Below are 15,992 nucleotides of genomic sequence, written 5' to 3' on the forward strand. Positions count from 1 at the left end.
TGGGAATTTTGTCATGGTGGAGATACGACTTGTCTGCAAACGGAGCTCAGGGGATGCTCAGTATGATCTATTCTTGTGTATGTGCACAACTGCTGCATTCGTCATGACGTGCAGAACAACACAGGACTCTGCTGTATCTCTACAATTTCTGGAATTTGTGAATCTATATTATAAAGTCATTACGCATAATATAGTATGTTCCCATTCTCACATTAATATGTTCCCATCATGATATGTCATTATACCTTATAGGTAAAGGGGACTGGCAAATATATTTAATTTCCCTCATCTCTTAAACATAGATGCCATAACTCAAAAAACATTGAGACTGAATGGTCAGAGGCAGAAAAGAGAAAGAAGAACACTTTGGCTCTCTCCCTATTGGAAAAAATGTATGTGCATGTGCATGTGTGTGGGTCTATATATGTGTGTGTGTACGTATGTGTAGGTATATGTATATTCATGTTTTTATGTGTTTATGTATACAGATGTGTATGTATATACATACACACACACACACTCACTCACATACCTATTACCCTCAGATTTACTGAAAAATTAGAAATTAGCAATGCCAATTATGTCACTCACTGTTGTCCCAGGGACCATCACCTATGAATGTGACACTAACAAAAATATCCACCAATATTTTCCCCCAAAAGTCCCTTGAAAGACCAGCCAGAGTCTCAGTGCTTGATGAAGGATTTTCAGTTATCAGAAATGTTTAAAGGGAATATTGTTCTCCAATCAACATTTCTACTTCTTCCATGCAGCCTTTCTTCATCATTTTCATCTTCCACCCTAAATCTTTGAACTCTTACTCCATGCTACCATGTCACCTGTCCCTCCACTACATGCTTTCCCGTCAAAACATAGTTTCTACATCTTGTGTTCCATATATTTACGTGTGCATGCCTCCTTTTTTAACGTAGAAGCTCATCCAGGCAGGTTTTTCATTTGATTACAATTTGTAGCCACCACCACCACCTCCCCACCGCCAATCTCGTCATCCCCAGCACTTTTCATAATGGATGCACATAACAGAACAATTCACTTCACAATAAATCAACACAGCCGCTTGTGAGTGAAGTGGAGTCAGGAGCTTATACATATTTGCCCCCAACAAATACTAATATCAGACACGCTCTTTAGCATTAAAATATAGTAACTTAAATGAAAACCAAAACAAGTGTGCACATATCGCACAGATGAATTATCTTCCTAGAGGAGTTTTACTACTTTGGTTATTCAATATTTCAATGTGTTTTCTATTCCAAGTCCCCTACCCTGACCCTCAGCACTAGTGGATTTTTTGTTTTGTTTTTGATTTTTGTATTTTTGAGGCAGAGTTTTGCTCTGTTGCCCTTGGATAGAGTGCAGTGGCATCACCATAGCTCACTGTGACCTCAAACTCCTGGGCTCACATGATCCCCCTGCTTCAGCCTCCCGAGGAGCTGGGACTACAGGCATGAGCCACCATGCCCGGCTCATTTTTCTATTTTTAGTAGAGACGGGGTCTCGTTCTTGCTCACGCTGGTCTCTTAACTTCTGAGCTCAAGCAATCCTCATGCCTCGGCCTCCCAGAATACTAGGATTACAGGCGTGAGCTCCTGTGCCCAGCTCCGCACTTGCAGATAAACATATACATCGTTTGTTTTTCTTTGCTCAATTTGGAACTTATAGAACTTAACATTCATAAAAATCAATAACGTGTCCTCATAAAAGTGAGCAAAGATAGCCTTTGAATTTGAGACAATGATTATTCTTCTTTTTTTAGGTATGCATCATGCATTGTTCTCATTATAAGACAATTTACATGGTTCCCATTACACACACACCCACATCCTTCCAACACCAATTATTCCTTCTTCTCTCTGGCTCGGACATACTTTGCGAAAGGTTGCTTAATCGTGTCTATCTGAAGAGGATTAATAAGGTAACTAAATTCTGATATCATTTGACATTTTGTTCCCCAAATGAATCACTCTGCTTGGTCCAACTCTTTGACCACAAAAAGGGCCGATTACATTAACTTTTACATAAAGGGATAACTAATTAAACCAAAGTAATTCAAAAGGCCTCAGAAAATGGAAAGAAATACACACACTGGTAGAAAAGCCTACTTCAATGGAAGGAGCATATTTAAATAAAAATCTCCCTCCAGTGATAGACACTTTACCAAAAGCTCTAAATAAAATGAATTATTTTGTGCATTATGGTATGAAAGTCAAAGGCTCATGAAAATAGAAAAGGTTGATAGTTTTACATTATATTACTGTAAATAGAGAAGGAATTGTTGCTGACATCACCTTAAATATATTGCATATTGACATGTTTTTGAAGGAATTACAGTTGTGTGGCACAAGTCAAAATCAAATTTAGTTCAATCAGTTGCAGCAGATTTTAAAAAAATAAAAACACATTAGGAGACAAATATATGAGAAAGTCTTTCTCAACCTTACTCTTTATGTACCAGATTTTTAAATCCCTGCTTATTTGCAAGCAAAAAATATGTACATCGGTAAAATTGGGGAATTATGTATATATTCACGAAAAGAGTAATTTCACACACACAAAAATTCCTAACCACTACTTCCTCAAAAAAGTACTGAAAAAAAAAGGAGAGAGGAACTGGCCCCTTTAGAAATTCAGTACTAAATGTTTAAAACCCATAAAAGGAAAAGTCACCAAGATTTAAACACAAATAACAAAAGGAAAGGAGAAAAGAAACAAGAGAATTAAGTCAAACACTCTGTTAACTGAATTCAGACTTCGGGATTTTACAGGGCATTAATCTAATATACGTCAAATTAGATTTTCAAATTCCATAATATTTGATTTCTTTTCTAAAACCAGTTTACCCTCAATCCCAGAAGTTTTTCTTTCAAAGATAAACTACGATTCTAAGTGGGATTTCTATTCAACCAGGAGCTCTGTTGTTGTTTCTTTAAGTATTTATGAATCGTATTTATGATTTTACCCTCCCTAAACATTACTTTTGACTTTAATGAAGTTAAGACTGATGTAAGAACTAAAAGATGGTTTACTGTGGATTGAATAATCCTCATTCTAAAGCAGTGCTACTTGCACACTGCTTGTCAACTAAAACAATGTCAGAAAAATTTTCAGGCATCTGGGAATTCCTTTCAACTGAACAACTTATCAGCACCAAAGTTATCCAGAAATTTCAGGATAAGATAGGTCTGCTTTAGAAACATATTCCCCGATACTATATACAATTAATTACAGGTAACTTTTCTAGTCTTTGTTGTGAGGACCAAACCCTTTAGTTTGAAGAAACCATAATTATGTTCCAGTCTGCACTAGGGAGAGTTTGCACAGGATTTTCAGCAGTTGGAGAGCTTGAAGCTTTCCACCCTGCGTAATGGGGCTTCTCAGTAATATCACTCCTGAACTTCAAGTCACAGAGTGAGATCATCCACACACAAGTCCTTCATCGTGGCTAGTCCACGCAGGCTAAAGCAGTGTTGAAACACTAAGGCTATGGGTTGTTCAAGAGCAAATAAAAGATTACAACAGGATGTCCAGGCAGTCATTTTACAATGAATAAATTTGATGTGGCTTCTAAACAGGAGAGCAGAAGAAACACCTTTAAGAATTCTCTGGAGTATGATTTAACAATACGAAACAAGAGTGGAAACTAAAGCTGAAAGAAAAACTGGATAAAGCAATAACAAAAGAAGTTGTTCGTTATGGGCAGAGACTCTGGGGACCAGAAGTTTAAGAAATGGAATTGTAAGGCACAGTTAGCTCTTCAGGCAGCCTGGATGTATATAATGTCATAAGTGTTCAAAGTGTTATAGATGGAGCATTGGTATTCTCTGCAACATCATGTCATCAGAACACAATAACTCTTAGGAGCATCCTGAGATTTCTGAAAATATGTGGATACGTGTATGCATGAACAAATGACTGTGAATGAGAAGAAATAAGATTTTATTCTGTAAAAATAGATAAAAAAATAGATAAATCTCTTTACATAAATCAGTGTCCTACAATATCACATTTCTTTTAGCAATAAAATATCAATTAGGATATAAGGAAAAGCCATGTGAAAAAGGTAATAATTATATACATTTATAAGACTGCATGCACACAAACATACACACAGAATGAATGTGTGCCATCCATTATAGCTTAAACATTTAGTTATCTTTCTGGTTAAAGACATAGTTAGAGAAGCAGTATCAAAAAGATTCTTCATCACAAAAGAAGTCAGAGAAGAAAAATTAAAATCAAGAAAACCAGAAACACCAAAGGAGAATCTATGCTAGATCTACATCTTAGCAACCGTGGAACATTTGTTATTAAAACAAACAAACAAACAAAAAACAGACAAGCCTTGGACTAGTGATCAGGAAGTTCTTTAATTTGATATAATAAGAAAAGGACTTATGGATCACAGTATACTGGAATTATTATACTTCAGAAAAGAATCTCTGGGTGATGTCAAAAGATAAGAAGAATAAAATGTTGCTTTGTAAAGGCTGTTTAGAGACAGAAACAAAAGCCAGTGCATCCTGAGGAAGGATAAAAGGAAGGAGGGAAAAAATAACCACAGTAAGAAAAGTAAAACCTTCCACGTGACTTGGCATCACAGACCAGTGACTGGCAAGACTCCCAGAGTCGAAGGGGTTTTGTTCTAGCTGAGTCCTGGAAAATGGTTTGTTTATTCTGCAGCCACTGAGCACACACGAGGTGCCAGGCACTGTGTAAGCAGCAGGGATATTGCAGTGGAAAAGACAGACGAGGTCCCTGCTCTCTCAGAGCTTACACTCTAGTGGGGACTGACAGACAACAGAGAGATGAACAAGATTAACATTTGATAACAGTAACTTGGCTGTGAAAAAAATAAAACAGGTTAATGTGACAGAAAAGACGGGGGAAGTACTCAGGGAAAGCCACTTGAGCTGACACCTGAGTGACAAGAGGAGCCAATCTAGTGAAGACGGAGGCAATGGCTAGTGCAAAGGTCCTGAGGAGAAAACAGGCATGGAGTGTTGGAGGAGAGAAAGTCTTCGTTGCTGTCCTGTGTTAAGCGTGGCAGATGTAAAGTAAGGTCGGGCCACAGAGGTAGAACGGGCTAGACAACAGGGCCTTCCTGGTTGGGATAAGGAGTCTACATTTTATCCTAAAGGCAACAAGAAGACAACAGAGGTTTTAAAATCGGGAAAGAGTTGGGAGAGAGTATGGTGACACAGTGTAAGCTTTATATTCTAAAAAGATGACTTTAGCCAATGTGTGAGGTCAGAACTTTAGGGGGATTAGAGTAAAAGCCGGGGGACCAATTAGGGAAAAATTGCAGCACAACAGGCAAGCGTTAATGGTATCTTGGGTTTGAATAGTGACAGTGAAGATGAAGAGAAATTAATAAACTCAAGATATATATTGAAGGTAGATCCAATAGGGCTTTCTGATGAATTAGATATGGGAAGGGGGAGATGATGGAACATTCTTAAATCCAAGTAATGGGTAGAGGCATTTATCAAAATAAGAAGTATCATGCGAGAAGCAGTTTAAGGATGGGGAGATAAAGACTTCCATTTTGCACACGGCAAACTTGAAATGCCCATTAGATATCCAAGAAGAAACATCAAACAGGTATTTTGATATGTAAGTCTGGCATTTGGGGGAGAAGTTAGAGCCAAAGATTATCAATTTGGTAGCACAAACATTTTGATATCATATAAAACCATGGGAATGGATGGATTTTCCTACGGAGATATTGGAAAAAAAAAAGAAAAGGCCAGAACCCAAAACCAAGCACCACAATGCTCTAATATTTAGATGTTATGCAGAGCAGAGAATCCGTGTCGGAAACTGAGAAGGAGTAATCAGTGAAGTAGATAGAGATCCCAGGAGAAGGAGGTATCATGTTAATGAAAAGGAAGCCGTGTTACAAGGAGTAAGTGATCAGTTGTGTCTAATACCGCTGAAGTTTTGAGTAAGACGAGGACAGAGAAACTACCACTACATTTGGCAGATGGAAGTCACTAATGACCTCGACAAGAACAGACTCAAGTGCTGAGTAGAGTGCTAGGGAGACTCAATTAGAGTAAATTAGCAGGAAGTGGCAGGCTGTGGGGAGGTACCATTAGAAATGGAGATTGGGGCCAGGCACAGTGGCTCATGCCTGTAATCCCAGCACTTTGGGAGGCCCAAGGCAGTAGGATTCCTTGAGGCCAGGAGTTTGAGACCAACTTGGGCAACATAGCAAGACCCTGTCTCTATAAAAAAATAAATTAGTCAGGCATGGTGGTACATGCCTGTAGTCCCAGCTACTTGGGAGGCTGAGACAGGAGGAACCCTGGGGCCCAGGAGTTCAAGATTATAGTGAGCTATGATGGCGCCACTGCACTGTAGCCTGGGGGACAAAGAAAGATCCTGTTTCTTTTTTTTTCTTTTTTTTTTTTTTTTTTTTGAGACAGAGTCTCACTCTGTTGCCAGGGCTAGAGTGCCATGGCGTCAGCCTAGCTCACAGCAACCTCAAACTCCTGAGCTCAAGCGATCCTCCTGCCTCAGTCTCCCAGGTAGCTGGGACTATAGGCACGCGCCACCAACCCTGGCTAATTTTTTCTATTTTTAGTTGTTTGGCCAATTTCTTTCTATTTTTTAGTAGAGACGGGGGTCTCGCTCTTGCTCAGGCTGATCTCGAACTTCTGAGCTCAAACGATCCGCCTGCCTTGGCCTCCCTAGCAAGGATTACAGGTGTGAGCCACCGTGCCTGGCCAAGATCCTGTTTCTTTAAAAAAATAAAAGAAAAGAAAAGAAATAGAGACTGGATAGCTGTTTCAAATTTTCCTTGGAAGAAGAGTGAAATAGAGTAGTGGCTAGAGCGGAACTTGGGAGGTGTTACAAGAGTGTGATCCAGCAGAGGTTCACAGTCAATGCTATCCTGGTTTCTAGGTTTTAGTACAAATATCTGAGATAGAAAGATAAATAACCTGATTTATTTATTGAGTCACTGATACAATAAATACTTACTAAAACATTTTTTGAACATCTACTAGATATGAGGCATTATGGTAGGAACTGGGCTAGAACTAAGGAAATGTGGGCTCAGAATTTCAGCCCTTGAGCTCTTATTAATGAGCAGAACACTAATCCTAGACTGGTTGAATTTTCCCACAAGTTTTTTGGTTTCAAGGAACCAAAAAAGTAGGCTAAGCCCCGGGTCCTGCCGGACTTACTGTACTTCACATCTGATGACAGACATGAATGCACAGGTCGTCAACGAGGGATCCTACCCTCCACACACACATGATGTTTATTTAAAGCACGAATTGTCTGGTCTTGCAGATATGAAAAGAAGAAGAAAAAAAGAAATAGAAATGAGCTACTATACAATAAAAATTGCATAAAATGTATGCTGACATTTAGAATATCTACTTATATATTAAAAGTGTAAAGAAATTTGGCAATAAGAAAAATTCTCTCCCCAAAAAGAAAACATTGAAGGTATTGATGTAAGGAAAAAACTTGCAAACATTGAACGGTCCCAAGACTCAAAACAGCTAAAATTTGCTTGATGAGTGAGGAAACAGAGAGGAGAATCAGCAGGAGCCATTTGGCTATGAACAATCAGTATTTTCCTTAGAGATCATCAGCTACTCTGACAGCAGACGATAACAGTCTTCTAGTTGGAAAGACCCTCTCTATTCTAATCTCCTCACTTACACTGGCTGCTGTTCCCTTAGTAACCCTCAGTGCTCCACAATCCCCCCATCCCCTCTGTGCTCTACCCCCATTCTCCCCCCCAAATTATGGTCACTGTCTGGCTTGATTCATCTTCTGGATGATGATGGATGACTTAATTATAGAAATAAAGGTAAGAACAAGATTCAAGGAGAGAAGCCAAATATGAACAAAAGGGCAAAGACAGAGCCCTCTTACCATGGTCCTTTATTAATAAGCTTTATATTTCCCTATGCCCAAGAGACCTCAATGGCCACTTTTGGTGAGAGAAGGAATGAAGAAAGAACAAAATGAGGGAAGGGAATGTTTATCGCATGCCTCTTACAAGCCAATAATTCTGCTTAGGTTTGTCATGTTTTTCCACATTTATTCCTGAACAATCCTGAGTTGCATATGGATGAGGAAACTGATAAAAAAAAGTGATAAAAATTTTGTCCAAATTCACACAACTGCATAGAAACAAAACTGGAGTGTAAAGCCAAGTCTATGTGCCTCTACCATTTTCCTCCCATTATAAAACACTGTAGATTATATATCCTTAAAATATATTAAATTGAGAAGAAATTACATGAAAATAAATCATATAATATATAAGTCTAACTTACTTGTTATTTGGGGTGGTTTGAACTAGCATTTTTTTGTTCAGTTTGCAAAGGTCAACTAAGCTAAAAATTGGATAAAGTAAACTTTATGATACGCTTTTTTAAAACCAGGTGAAAGGATGATAATTAGGTATTATGTAGATCTGTTCAGATGGAATAAAAATTTACATCTACACACCCACCTTAGGAGGTAAACACACACAAAAAAAATTATCTTCAGACCTAACTGAGAGTGAGTTGCAGACATGATATCCCATTGGTGGAGAATAGCATCTAGAAACCAATATCTGGTGGGCTAGGTACACTTATTGCTACTGGAGTTAAACTGATTTTAGGCCCTTCGGTGGACACAGGTAAGAAAGAGACATATGTATATATGTATACACACACACTGATAGCTATGTTATTTGTTTTATATCTATCTACGTATATTTTTAAAACATGATACCATACTGATACATCCAATTTCAGTCCAACACAACAGGACTTATTCTAGTCTTCACCTTTTCCGTATCTGTAACTCCCTTCTGCAACAGACAGAGGCTAGCATCCCATTACACTTATTTCCTTATACCTTGTATGTTACCCATCTTATGGCCCTGTCTGCCCCGACTGCTTCGCTAGTCTTACCGACCTCCCAAAACCTAGTCCCAGTCACCAACTCAGCCCTAACCCCAAGGGCCACCCCAGCCCTGTCTGCCTCAAGAGTAGGGAAGGGAACCGTTATTTTTAAAATAAAAGAAGAAGAAAGGAAAGAAAGGGGGCAGGAAGACAGGAAGAAGAGGAAGAGCTCACCCCCACTCTGGAATGATTGTCTATTTCGTAATAATCTTATAGGCTAGCAGTCATTTTCCAGTTTCACTTCCCCTCTTAGAGATTCCATTTTATTTTGGTCTCTATTACTGATTTAGAGAAGCCAGCTATCAAACTAATTGTTGGTTTTTTTGTTGCTGTTTTTAAAAAGTTGTATTTTTTCTCTGGTTGTTTTGAGGATTTTTCTCTTTGAACAGTGTATGTAGTGGTTAAGAGAACAGGCTTAGATGCTAGATTGTTTGGGTTCAAATCCCAGCTTGGCCACAGCTCAGCTGTGTGATCTTGAGAAAATTTTGTAACTTTTCTGTATCTTATTTTTGTCTTTATAATGGGCATTATGAGTTAATGTGATAAATAAATCCTTAGTATATATAAAGTGTTTTAGATGATTACCTAGCACAAAGTAACCACTAAGTGTTTGTTATTACTATTCATAGTAGCAGTAGTAACGGTAGTTTTAGTAGCAATCTTTGTTGCATTGAAGTTTTATTATGAGATATATATATATATAGGTGTGGTTTTATTTAAATGTGTCCTGCTTGGGACTCGTGAACTTCTTCAATCTAAGGATTCATGTCTTAGTAATTCTGAAAGATTTTCAGCCATTCTCCTTCTGGAACTCCTGTTTGGAACTAGTTTAACATTAATTTCCAGGCTTGGAGTTTCTGGTTGCATGAAAATAGTATGAATTCATACTGCACAAACACCTGTGGCATAGGCACGGTGCTTCCATTTTTCCCCAAGAGACTTATTTTGTCTCATTCCAAGTCCCAAACTAAGATGGTACTATCACTTATCTTGACCAATGAGCAGAATAACTTTCACTGAGAGGGCGCCTTTCAGGTTCCCAGGTTAATTCAGTGGTCTCAGTTGCAGCTAACTACCTTGAACATGCCCAAGGCTGCATTTCACATATCTGCATATGTACTTAGCACCTCTGAAAGTCTACCACATTCTTAATGTGTACAACTTGAGCATTTGATAATTATCTTTTCGACATAAATTTCTAGAAGTGAAACTGATCCACCAAGAGCAAGCTGAACAGCAAAGTGGTTATCATGATTATCTGGAGTTAGAAAGGTGTAAGTTCAAATCTTGACTTTACCACTCAATAGCTGTATCACCCTGGGGAAAAAACTAAACTCTTTAAGTCTTGCTTTTCTCAATTCTAATGTAGAATAATAGTTACTGTGAGGAAAAAATATAATACATGCAAAGTGTTAAGCCCAGCACCAAGTCCATGATAGCTTTCATAGATGTTATTATCGCTGCTATTATTTTAAGTTTTTAATTTTTATCCATATTGTTAAACTACTAATTAGAAAGACTATACCTATTTACATATACACCAATAGTATGTATGTCTATGTCTTTCCTTTTTCACTGACAATAGGTCTTGTGAATCTTGTTAAACAATTTTATAGATGGAAAATATTTCTGTTTGCACTGATATGATTATTGGTGTAATTGTACATCTTTTCATATGTTTGCTGCTCGTCCTTGGTTGTTTTTCTAAATGATGAGTTTATGATCTCTTCATTTTTCTATGGGTTTATAAAATACGTTTCTTCTTGATCTGTAAGAGTTGTTTATATATTAAAGATAAAAACATCCTCATCTATATGTTGTTTTTTTTGGTAAAAAAATTTTGGATATAAAAGCATTTCCTTTACGGAGGATGAATCCACTGACGTACCACTGTAAGAATAAACTGAAGATGTAGTCTTTAATGATGTATACTGCAGTGGTTTGGGTTACTAACAGTCTTGTTTGCCCATTTCATATGAAAACAGCATAGGGATTATCTTTCTAGGTCAGATCCTACCTTGCCTAACCAGTGCAAAACTCTATTACTAAAGGATGTCCCAGAGAATATGACAAAAAATAATATAAGAAATCACATTTAGCATAATAATACTTACAACTAATTAGGATCCATTCAGAGTTTACAGGAAGATTTTCTATATCTTAGTTTCTCATTGGTTTTGAAATAAATTTGCCCAAAGCTTATAAAAATTACTTTTCTGCCTCTGTTTAGTAGCTGTACTTATTTTGTCAGAAAGTTTCAAGAATGTCCCTTCAACTTTCTATTTCTGATCTGCCATGTTGGTCCATGTTCACTTTATTCCATGTCATTCATTATTTGATAGATTTCTACTTTCTAGGCCAAATAGTCCTAATCTTTCACTTTGTCCTCATCTGTCTATTCCTCCTCCCTCCCTGCTACTCCTCTGATCATTTTATAATGAATTGGCAACCACAATAATGAAATTTACTGAGAAAACCAGATTTTGAGATGCTGCCATAACTAATGGAGTCAGAGAAATGATGAAAAGACCTTTAATGAGGTTTGAAATATGGTTGGAATATTACAGATAGAAAATCAATTTGAAAAATGCTGTCAGTTTCATCTATAAGGAAAGAATTATTTAAACACACATATCTAAAGGACAGGAGTAACTTGAAAGCAATGAAAGGCTGAGGATTGCTTTATAATAGAGAAAAATAGTTCTTTTTTTATCTGTCTTTCTAACTATCATCTCTATTTTGCTATGATTAAAAGCCTAACTAGATAGATACCCAAATACCTTCGATATTCAAATTCTGGAAGGACTAGTAAATAATTAAGCATTTGATTGTCTTCACTAACTTACTCCTAGCGATACACAGTGTTGCAGGCAGAAAGAAGAATTGTTTGGCCCCACTGCAATACCACTTACATCTCATATATTTTATCAAGATAGGGTCTGAATTTTTGGACTCAGGACTGATAGGTATTTTGAAAAAAATCATATCTTTTCCCTAAATACCATTTGCGTTATGTACTGTACATATTGCCAAGCACCTGACACAACAAAGGGAGATTACTGTTTAAACAGATTACGAGGTCATAGAACAATTGGGAGCTATAGTTTTCTTAAAATAACTCTAATTTATTATAAAATAGCTCCTGTAAGCCCTGGACTATTGCTTCAAGTCTGGGTTAGTTAAGCATTCAATACATTCTCAGTTCTTAATCTTTGAAAATTAGATGAAAGTTATAACCTTTCTTTCTAGAAAAACCCATATACAATTACAGAGTAAATTTTGAATATAAAATTTCAGAAGTTACTAGAATTTCAGGCCTCTAGGCTAAGGAACTCTTCCTCTAGAGCAAATTTGGGGGTTTTTTGTTCTGTTTTTTATTTTGTTTTTAAGACTATCACTAAATACTTTATATGTGAACTAATCTCCTGTTTCTACTTTAGGCACCCTGTTTATTTTTGAGCATAGAAGACTTAAAGTTCGCTGTCCTTATCCGTGAGCTCGTCATTGGTACTTTGCAGGGTAAAGCCTTATGAAGCCCTGAAACCTGATCTCCAGTCTCTGCCATGGACAACTCACTTGGAGCGTCCCGTTTGACTAGACTGGAAACATAACGATTTGCCAGAGCACTCTTAGCACTTTGACATAAGACACCAACTACCGCCTATCTGCTCAAGGCCTGGTTCCTAGGATCATTCCTTATGAGTTTACTACGCCATTCTCGTTTCTCACACACGAACCCAATTCACTTTGGTGATGGGGCCTTTCCTACCCCTTGCTTTCCCTTTTCAAAACATCAGGATACCTCAGTATGTAGGAATCAGACTATGACAAGTGAGACTAAAAGTACACCTGGGAAAAGAAGCCAAGTTCCTAGCTCCAATTCTCTTTGATAGCATACTTTCACTAATTTTTAAACAGCTTTATTGAGGTATAATTGATATACAAAGAACTGCATATATCAATGTGTGCAATTTGATGAGTCTGAACACATGAAAATACCTGTGATACCATCACCATAATCAAGGTAACAGACATATACAACACCTCTCAATGTTTCCTTGTGTCCTTTTTTTGCTCTTTGTTTTTGTGATAAGAACACTTAACGTGAGATCTACCTTCTTTACAAATTCTGAAGTGCACAATACTATATTGTCAACTATAGGCACTATGTTATAGAGCAGATCTCTAGAACTTATTCATTTAGATAACTAAAACTTAATACCCCTATTCCCCCACACTACAGTAGTTTCATTATTAAAGGGGGAAAAAAAGTGACTTCTGAGAGTAATAGATACACATTTATTCAAATCCAAATATAGCACATTCTAAAATCAAATACAATTTTTTAAGCAAACAGCTACTATGCCAAACTCTAATTACTGCCCACCTAATAGCCATTCCCACCTTCTCGTCTGCTAACAGAACCTTGTTTTCCTTGGAGCAACAACATGTCCAATCTAGGATATGACTCACCATTAGTCTAAACCAGTCACATTTCTGAGCAACGTGTGCCTCAAATACACAATAGATGGCCATATATTGATTCCCCTTAACTCTCTGGGCAGAAGGAATGGGCCCGGAGCACACTCTGTTTACCCTCAGGATATACAACGACTATTATCATTTCCTACATGTGCCACAAAGGGTAAAAGGTGAGAAAGCAAACTAAGCCAAATTCTTTTCCCTTTGATGGATGCTCAATTTCTCTCCTTTCCTGTTTAATGCAATTCATTTCTATTGCACATTTCATAGCTCAGAACTTCAGTTTCCTAAGAATTTTAATATATTATGGCAGAACTGAGTGTTAATTCTGTAGCTAAATGGAAATTCCTAAAGCCATAGTAAATTTTTATATTCAGGGGCTTGGTTATTAAAAAACAAAAACAAAAACTGTGAACTAAAAACGTGGGAGGGAGCAAATACATTTTCAGAGATTCTGAAAGATAATTTAACTTTTTTTTCAATATACAGGGTACACAGAGGAGAATTTTTAAATGGGTATGCGCAGGCAAAAGCTTGGGAATATTTAGGTACTCTCAAGCTATTTATAAATATAGGAGTCAAGAACATCAAGCAGTGTTTCTCAATAAATAAAAAGCACACTCTAAAAAATGCAACTTTGGAAAAAAAATAAGTGAAATAACATTTTTACTTCAAAGAGAAAAAAAATGACATTTAAAACGGCACAGTAAAAAAAAAAAAAAAGCTGCATTTGTCAAACTCAAGAAACCATGTTAACATATGATCCAATTTACACAATGTTCGGGAAAAGGCAAAACTAAAGAGACAGAAAACAGATCAGTGGCTGCCAGGTGCTGGGAGGGAGGGGGGTAGAGGTGTCGCCTACAAGGGGGCACAGGGAAATTTTGAGGGTGATGGAATGCTCTACATCTTGATTATGGTGGTGGTTATATAATAAGCAATTATTAAAACTTACAGAACTGTATACTAAAAAAGGGTAAATTTTACTAAATGTAAGTTATACTTTAATTTAAAAATGGGCCATTTAGCACATTTGTGAAGTCATAAGAAACCAGAGCTATTCCATGCTAGATTAATCCATGCTGTGAAAACTAGTCAAGAATGTGAGAAACAGAGCCACTGCCCCAAGTATTATGAAATATTCAATCTACAAATGTCTATAGCAGAAATAATGCTGTGTTATAGGATACTGTTATATGTGTTCAAGACTTTTTAATGGTGTCGATTTCATATCTGAGTTAGATATCAAATTATTAGACTTAATTTACTAGTAAGGGATCACAGAAAGTGATGTCCTTTGCTGTGGAAATAAGCAATTAATCTTAATGTTTCACAGAATAATTGTGCCCTCCAGTGGGAAGGAGGGAAGACATGATATATCTGATAATGATAAATTGCAGATGATAATAGTTTACTTAACTTTTAAGAATATTTAATAGTTACAAAGTATCTCACACACATTATCTTATCTGATTCTCATAGTAATCCAGCAAAGTTAGATAGGTAAAGTATTAATAATTATTATTCTCCAACTATACAGATGAGAAAATAGAGGGCCAATAAGTTAGATGACTTGTCTACGGTCCTAAAATTAGTACATAGAGAGACAGGACATGAACCAATATATTCTGACTGCAAATCTAATGCTTTCCTCCAGGTTATCGTGCTGCCAATTAAAGGCGATATACCTCAAAACTCTTTCCCAAATCTCTAACTACAAAGCCAAATAAAACTGAAAAAAGGCTATGTCAACCCTCAAATGCAGACCTTCAGCTTCCTAAATGGCTCTATAAAAACAAAATGAGAACATAGCACAGGCAGGATTTTCTGCAAAGGAAGCTACTGCTCTAATAAAAAGGAAAGTAGACACACATGGAGTTTCTACAGTATGCCCGGCCCACTGTTTTATATTTAGTCTCGCAACAATTTCTGGGAGCAGATATTATTATTATCTTCATTTTACATTTGGCAAAATTTGGATCAAGAGATATGAATCAGGTTGTTACACATTTTATCAAGGATGGAAATGGGATTCTAAGCCCAGTCAGCTGGACTCTGAAGCCCTTTGTCCTAAGAGGCAAGAGAAAGATATTTCAAACCTACACATTTGTACAGATTGAGCCAAAATTTCAGTATTTCCATAACTCAGAATTTCAAAGGAGATTAAACAAAATTTTTTAAAGTCATATCTTGTTCATAGTTTTTTTACCTTTAAAATGAGGATTAATTGTTGATGTTTTCCTCTCAGACATGTGTCAAGTTTCTTTGGGTGTCTTGAAATTATCTGAGTTCACCAAAAGCAGGTATTTGGATACAGGTATCAACCTCTATATACCAATATGGTGCATTTTAGCACGGTCAGCCAGCCCATGAGGCCAAGAACCAAAATGAGCAAAATGAGATAAGAAATAATTCCAAGAATTGTGACATTTCCCTTAATATGTAACTCTGCTTTCAAATTACCTAGTAAATATTTTTAAATATCTGTTTTGTCTTAAAAAAAACTTGAAGACTTTAGAATTATAACATAGAAGGAATGGCTTATTTTTTAAAATCTTCTGACCCAGCACA

At 36.8% G+C, this 15,992-nt stretch overlaps 1 protein-coding gene across 2 annotated transcripts in view; it reads right to left on the reverse strand.

Annotated features, from left to right (window-relative positions):
• Positions 1-15,992, reverse strand: part of SLC10A7 (solute carrier family 10, member 7) — a 280,802-nt gene that overhangs the window by 151,459 nt on the left and 113,351 nt on the right. The gene's annotated exons all lie outside the window — the stretch shown is intronic.

This window comes from Propithecus coquereli, unplaced genomic scaffold, assembly GCF_000956105.1.
Source record: "Propithecus coquereli isolate 6110/MARCELLA unplaced genomic scaffold, Pcoq_1.0 Scaffold65, whole genome shotgun sequence".
In the NCBI taxonomy this organism is placed as follows: Eukaryota; Metazoa; Chordata; class Mammalia; order Primates; family Indriidae; genus Propithecus; species Propithecus coquereli.